At 47.6% G+C, this 8,169-nt stretch overlaps 1 pseudogene; it reads left to right on the forward strand.

Moving 5' to 3' along the window:
• The first annotated feature begins 1,789 nt into the window (after positions 1 to 1,789).
• LOC143803889 (WD repeat domain phosphoinositide-interacting protein 4-like) lies at positions 1,790 to 6,925 on the forward strand (annotated as a pseudogene).
• Positions 6,926 to 8,169: the final 1,244 nt, after the last annotated feature.

Genomic DNA, 8,169 nt, shown 5'->3' on the forward strand with positions numbered 1-8,169 from the left:
GCCTCCAGAGCCCCCCACACCACTACCAGGCAGGCCACTGATCACTATGTGCCACCTGCCCCCCACAGCACTACCAGGTAGTCCACTGATAACTATGTGCCTCAAGTGCCCCCCACACCACTACCAGGCAGACCACTGATCATTTTGTGCCTCCAGTGCCCCCCACAGTACTATCAGGCATACCACTGATCACTATGTGCCTCCAAAGCCTCTCACGAATGCTACCAGGCAGACCACTGATCACTATGTGCCTCCAGCACCCCACACCACTACCAGGAAGACCACTGATCACTATGCGCCTCTACAGCCCCCCACAACACTACCAGGCAGAACACTGATCACTATGTGCCGAAAGAGCCCCTGTCACCACTACCAAACAGAGCCGTGATCACTATGTGCCTCCAGAGCCCCCCACAACACTACCAGACAGACCACTTATCTCTATGTGCCTCACAAGCCGCCCACACCACTACCAGGCAGACCACTGATCACTGTGCCTCCAGTGCTCCCCACACCACTACCAGGCAGACCATTGATCAATATACAGCTCCAGAGCCTTCCATACCACTACCAGGCAGACCACTAATCACTATGTGCCTCCAGTACCCCCCACAGAACTACCAGGCAGACCACTGATCACTATGTGCCTCCACAGCCCCCACAGAATTACCCGGCAGACCACTGATCACTATGTGTCTCCAGTGCCCCCCACTTCACTACAAGGCAGACCACCAATCACTACGTGCCTCTTGAGACCCCACACCACTGCCTGGAAGGCCACTGATCACTGTGTGCCTCCAGAGCCCCTCACACCACTACAAGGGAGACCTTTGATCACTATGTGCCTCCATCCCCCTGCACCAAAACAAGGCAGACCACTGATCACTATGTGCCTCCAAAGCCCCCCACACCATTACCAGGCAGACCACTGATCCCTGTATATCTCCAGAGCCCCCCACACCACTACTAGGCTGATCACTGATCACTATGTGTCTCGAGAGCCCCCCACACCACTACCAGGAAGATCACTGATCACTATTTGCATCAAGAGCCCCCACATTACTACCAGGCAGACCACTGATTTCTATGTGCCTCCAGAACCCCCCACACCTCTACCAGGCAGACCACTGATCAATATATGCCTCCAGAGCCCCTTATAACACTACCGGGCAGAGCAATTATCACTGTGTGCCTCCAGAGCCCACCACACCACTACCAGGCAGACCAATGATGACTATGTGCCTCCAAAGCCCCCACACCACTACCAGGCAGTCCACTGATCACTAAGTGTCTCCAGAGCCCGCCACACCACTACCAGGTAGACCACTGATAACTATGTGCCTCCAGAGCCCCCACACCACTACCAGGCACACCACTGATCACTATGTGTCTCCAGAGCCCCCCACACCACTACCAGGTAGACCACTGATAACTCTGTGCCTCCAGAGTCCCCCACACCACTACCAGGCAGACCACTGATCACTATGTGTCTCCAGAGCCCCCCCGCACCAGCAGGCAGACCACCATTACATATGTATTTCTCCCTGTCCCATTTCCTCTGTCAGTAGTCTTTCTGAGCTCTGTTCCTAGTACTGGGGGTGCATTGGCCTCTACACTACCCTCCTCCATCATATATCCTGACATTCCATCTCCTCTGTGATTTGCCCTCACTAATGATGGCGCAGACCTGCTGGCTTCGTAATGTCACTTCCGCCCTGCGTTGACTTTCTAACATATAAACACGGAAGAGCCACTGTAAACACAGAGGTGGTCAGTCCATGCAGACACAGGCAGGAGGCGGCCGGGCTCAGCTCTGTGGGGGGCGCTGTCACCGTGTAACCTCCCTCTCATTACAGCGGGTGGCCCGGGCCGGCCATGGCTCAGCAGCACGGCGCCAATGGGCTGCATTTTAACCAGGACCAGAGTGAGTGTGTATAGCTGTGACATCACGGATTGCTCGCTGTGGTCACCAGGGGGCGCGGTGAGAAGCCTCTAAAGATGGAGGCCACTGACAACTTTCATGTGTTATTTCTCCCTCTTAAAAGGAGTTGTGTGTGAGTAAAAGCATATTAAAGGGCAGGTAGACATCAGCGTTATATAGAGGAGGCAGCAGCGGACTCATGGTAAATTGTTACAAATCCTGCGCCCACCCTTTACTGCAAGCAACGTGTTATTGAGTTGTGGTAAGAAAGTGCCCGACCACTTCCCATAGGGTCAGATACGATCAGATCCCTGAACATGCAGGCATTGCTCTGGTTATGGGGTCTCCTGCTGCCTCTGTGCTCCCATAGTAGCCCAGGTCACAGCAGAATGACCCCCCTGTGGTGACAGGTAAGTCGGGGGCACAAGTGATCACATGATCAGTCACATGACTGGTGACGCTGCCTCTATTCCCCACAATGCAGGTGATCAGATCCTTCAGTCTTCTCCCTGGACTACAGACAGATTGTGTCACCCCTTTAATCTTTACCAACAGCTTAGAATACTTGTCATTGTCTCACTGCTTGTTGCTGACATGCCATGTGATGCTGTGATTGGCTGCAGTGGTCACGTCATCCTGACATTGGACAGCATTAATTCTTGTTCTCTCCTGTACGGCTCAGACTGCTTCTGTTGTGCGATGGAGACGGGAATGCGAATCTTTAACATTGAGCCTCTGATAGAGAAAGGACACCTGGGTAAGGCTGGAGGGGAAGGGTTAATGGGATCCTAATGTCATGTGACTGGCGTTGTGTTCCTCCCACCCAGACGTGGAGCAGGTGGGCAGAGTTGGACAGGTGGAGGTGTAATCTGCTAGCACTGGTGGGCAGCGGGAGTAACCCCAAATTCTCTGATATCTCAGGTAATTACTTCTTACTCCTCGTGTTCCCGGCTCGGGGTGGATTCTTAGGTTTCCTTTTTTTCCCGTCAGTGCTGATCTGGGACAACTTGCGGAACGGAAAAGACAAACTGGTGCTGGAGTTCATGTTCACCAAAAACGTGCTCAGCGTGCGACTGCGCGCTGACAAGTGAGTCCAGGCACCTAACTGTATGGGGGTGACTCACCTCTATGTGGACCGTGGTACTGACATTGCCGCCTCTGGGCCAAATTCAGACAGCTGCGAATCACTGTCTGAGCTTACACCGCCCGCAGGGTCTCCCTGTCGTGGCCTCGGGCTTCTCCCTGTCGTGGCCCACAGGGTTCTACCTGTCGTGGCCCGCAGGGTCTCCCTGTCAGGGTCTCGGGGTTCTCCCTGTCGTGGACCGCAGGGTCTCCCTGTCGTGGCCTGTGGGGTTCTCCCTGATATGGCCCGCAGGGTTCTCCCTGTCGTGGCCTCGGGGTTCTCCCTGTTATGGCCTGCGGGGTCTCCCTGTCGTGGCCCGCGGGGTCTCCTTGTCGTGGCCTCAGGGTTCTCCCTGCCATGGCCCGTGGGGTTCTCCCTGTCATGGCCCACGGGGTTCTCCCTGTCGTGGCCCGCAGGGTTCTCCCTGTCGTGGTCCGCGAGGTTCTCCATGTCATGGCCCGCGGGGTTCTCCCTGTCGTGGCCCGCAGGGTCTCCTGACCCAACTCCACAACCTTAAAGGCGTATAGATGACTGAGTTTGGGTTGACACACCCATGGCCGGTCCAGACAGCACGCTCAGTATTTAGATTTTAGATAGTGCTTCATGGACATTTGGGTTTGGCCTAAGGGGAGATGACCACAGTGTATGACCCCTGAGTGAGCGGTGCTGTATATATGGTATATCATGGATGTAGGGGGCTTGGAAGCTTTTATTTTTTTTCCTCCAATCTAAAACCAAATAAATGTTACAATAAACTAAGGCCGACGTGCAGAATTTCTTCAGAAGTTTAAATCTAACAACGTTCCACTTTACAGGATTGTTATCATAGTGAAAAAACGAATTTACGTCTACTCCTTTCCAGACAACCCAACTAAGCTCTTTGAATTTGATACAAGAGACAACCCTAAAGGTGAGGACATTGTGTAGATAAAGTGTCTGAGGTTTTCTGTATGGCAGCTGCTCAGTTCTATCAGCAGGGCATTATCCCTGGAGGACTAGCAGAACTGCTTCCAAGTAGTCCCCCATATTCACGAGCTATGTATAACCATGACCCGTCCACAGATTGCCAGCTTTCTGCCTATGCACAGTGTACCACGATCAGAGGAGTAAATGGGGTTATACAGAGCTCAGCAATCAGACCACTACTAGATCTTCAGCAGAAAATAACAGGGATTGTATCCAAACTGCATCACGCAGCCTAGTGACAAATCACTGGAATCAGGGTCTGTACCCCTACATCATGCTGCTCTAAGACGGGGGATGACTGATTCCCTTTAAAAACAAACTGCTACAGTTTCTATCTATGGAGCACCTATTTTGGTGTCCTTCTGTTCCTTCGCTCTTCAGTGGTTTCGCAGGCTCAGTCAGACCACCAGCATTCAGCCGGTGCCATATTGTGAAGGAATGGTCACCTACAATCATTGCTTTTCTCTGTAGTAAGTTCCTGCACAGAGAACCATACACTGTGTCCCAAATTATTATGCAAATTGGATTTAAGTGTCAAAGATTTAAATGTTTTGTTTTTCAAATAAACTCGTGGATGGTACTGTGTCTCAGGGCTCAATGGATCACTGAAATCAATCTCAGGGTATGTGCACACAATGCAGATTTCCTGCAGATCTGCAGCTTTTTTTCCATGCAAAAACGCTGCAGATCCGCAAGTGATTTACAGTACAATGTAAATCAATGGCAAAAAAAAAATGCTGTGCTAATGGTGAAGAAAAATCTGCACAGAAAAAGCAGCAGATTCAAAAAAGGACCATGTCAATTCTTTGTGCTGATGCGTTTCTGCACCCATTCCATAATAGAAATCTGCAGGGTTAAAAAAAAGGAAGAAATCTGCACAAAAATCTGCAACGTGTGCACATACCAAAAAAAGGCGCAGATTCTGACCTGCGTTTTCTGCCAAGAAATGCAGAAAATTCCACAGTCAAATCTGCAACATGTGCACATAGCACATGTGATAATTAATTTTCAAGGTGATTCCACTTAAAGGAGAACTACTTAAAAATGATGTTCCACATTATTAAGAAGGCCACAGGTTTCAAGCAATATAGGAATTAAAAAAGATCTCTCTGCTGCTAAAAAGCATTAAATAGTGCAATGCCTTGGACAAAGGTATGAAAGCATTAGATATTTCATGAAAACGTAAGAGTGATCATCATACTGTGAAGAGATTTGTGATTGAAACAGAGCACAGACAGAGTACAGACAGAGTTCATGCAGATAAAGGCATAATGAGGAAGATTTCTGCCAGACAAATTCATTGGATTAAGAGAGCAGCTGCCAACATGCCATTACAAATCAGCAAACAGTTATTTGAAGCTGCTGGTGCCTCTGAAGTCCCTCGAACCTCAAGGTGTAGCATCCTTCAAAGGCTTGCTGTGGTGCATAAACCTACTATTCGGCCACCCCCAAACAGTGTTCACAAGCAGAAACGATTGCAGTGGGCCCAGACATACATGAGGACTAATTTTCAAACAGTCTTGTTTACTGATGAGTGTCGAACAACCCTGTATGGTCCAAATGGATGGTGTAGTGGATGGCTGGTGGATGGCCACCATGTCCCAACAAGGCTGCGACGTCAGCAAGGAGGTGGAGGAGTCATGTTTTGGGCCGGAATCATGGGGAAACAGCTGGTAGGGCCCTTTAAGATTCCTGAAGGTGTGAAAATGACGTCTGCAAAGTATATAGAGTTTCTGACTGACAACTTTCTTCCATGGCCTGAAAAGCAGAAACGTGCCTTCAGGAGCAAAATCATCTTCATGCTGACAATGCACCATCTCATGCTGCAAAGAATACCTTTGAGTCATTGGCTGCTATGGGCATAAAAGGAGATAAACTCAGGGTGTGGCCACCATCTTCCCCTGACCTCAACCCTATAGAGAACCTTTGGAGTATCATCAAGCAAAAGATCTATGAGGGAGGGAGGCAGTTCACATCAAAACAGCAGCTCTGGGAGGCTATTCTGACTTCATACAAATAAATACAAGCAGAAACTCTCCAAAAACTTACAAGTTCAATGGATGCAAGAATTGTGAAGGTGACATCAAAGAAGTCTCCTATGCTAACATGTAACTTGGCCTGTTAGGATGTTTTGGAGTTAAATAGCTGTTTTGTTCAGTGAATGTGACCTCCTAATGCTGCAAATTCCACAAATGAGCATTTTCAGTTCTAAAACAGATCAAATGTTTAGAAATTCTACTGTGCCTAATAATTTGGAACAGTGTATTTTGAGTTTTTATTCATTTTGGAGATTATACTGTTTATCATTGGGAGGTTTCTTCAATAAAATTCGATCTATAAGGGTGATGACTTTTATTAGACTGACTGTCATTTGCACCGACCATTTAGGAAAATCCGAGAAAAATATCAAATGCATAATAATTTGGAACATGGTGTATTGGTGGCACACTGCGCGCCTCTGTACTGTGTGTTGTAATCTCTTTTCCGGGGACTTTCTAATAATACTGGGTGTTCTCTCCTCCTGCAGACCTGTGCGACTTCTGCCCCAGTATGGAGAAGCAGCTGTTAGTCTTGCCAGGACACAAATGTGGCAGCTTACAGCTGGTGGTGAGTCCGAGTATGGGGATCTGTCAGTATCGTGGTGTCCCGTGTCCATGCTCTTCCTCTGCTTTCAGGATCTGTGTAACACCAAACCCAGCAGCTCGTCCGCCCCATTCACCATAAACGCCCACCAAAGTGAACTGGGCTGCCTAGCGGTCAGTCAGCAGGGGACGCTGGTGGCTTCAGCCTCACGGAAAGGCACCTTAATACGGCTCTTCGACACCCAGACCAGGGAGCAACTGGTGGAACTACGGCGTGGTACCGACCCGGCCACTCTCTACTGGTCCGTGATCCGTCCTAAGCCGCATAAGTGAGAAATATCACGATTCTCTGCACTTGTGATGGTCATAGACTCAGCCTGATTGGTGCAAAATATCCAATGCTTCTTGTATGGGACATGGGATGGGTATGGGGGCCGCAATAATAGAAATCCCGTATTGTTGTCCTATTATTATCTACTGACATTCCAATAATCCGGAATCCTCGGGACAAGTAAAGTGTTGGATCTTTAGACATTACAGATTTTTTACTGTTCGGTGTGGTTACATCAGCTTTTACTGTTTTTCCTCTGCAGAAACAGAATAAATACTCATGTGCTGCATTTATCTGGGAGTTTTCCCGAATCTTATTTTAAGCCTATTGGGAAAAATAGGCAAATAAACCGCAAGGGAAACTGACATATTGCTGATTTCAGACAATCCGCAGGAAAAATACACAAAACAGCGCAGTGGGCATCACATTTCTATAATATGCATCCACAGTACGCTGCAGTTGTTACAGATGGTGCTGATGTAACGAAGGCAGAAAGGAAATGTTATTTATTATTTTATATGGTGTGTCTGTCTGGATCTGGATTAAAGGGACAATCATTGAATGTTTGATTATTATTAATTTTTAGATCTATTTGTCAAATTTCTGATATGTTTTGTTTATTTATAAAAATATCGATCTAAATTTGCCGTTATCATAAAATATAAGGGGTCATAAAATCACTGGGATATGCTGAAGCGTTCCAGAGTCAGATTAATAAACAAATTGGTCTGGTCACTAAAGGGTTAAGAGGGCCAATGCACATTTGGATTCATCATGCATGAAAATTAAAGGGAATTTTATAGGACAGAATGACTAATCAAACCAAACACTGGTGCTCAGTGCTTCACAGTGGGACCAAACATGTACAGTACAGACCAAAAGTTTGGACACACCTTCTCATTCAAAGATTTTTCTGTATTTTCATGACTATGAAAATTGTACATTCACACTGAAGGCATCAAAACTATGAATTAACACATGTGGAATTATATACTTAACAAAAAAGGGTGAAACAACTGAAATATGTCTTATATTCTAGGTTCTTCAAAGTAGCCACCGTTTGCTTTGTTTACTGCTTTGCACACTCTTGGCATTCTCTTGATGAGCTTCAAGAGGAAGTTACTTCACAGGTGTGCCATGTCAGGTTTAATAAGTGGGATTTCTTGCCTTAGAAATGGGGTTGGGACCATCAGTTGTGCTGTGCAGAAGTCTGGTGGATACACAGCTGATAGTCCTACTGAATAAA

The sequence above is a fragment of the Ranitomeya variabilis genome, chromosome 2 (genome assembly GCF_051348905.1).
Source record: "Ranitomeya variabilis isolate aRanVar5 chromosome 2, aRanVar5.hap1, whole genome shotgun sequence".
Taxonomy (NCBI): domain Eukaryota; kingdom Metazoa; phylum Chordata; class Amphibia; order Anura; family Dendrobatidae; genus Ranitomeya; species Ranitomeya variabilis.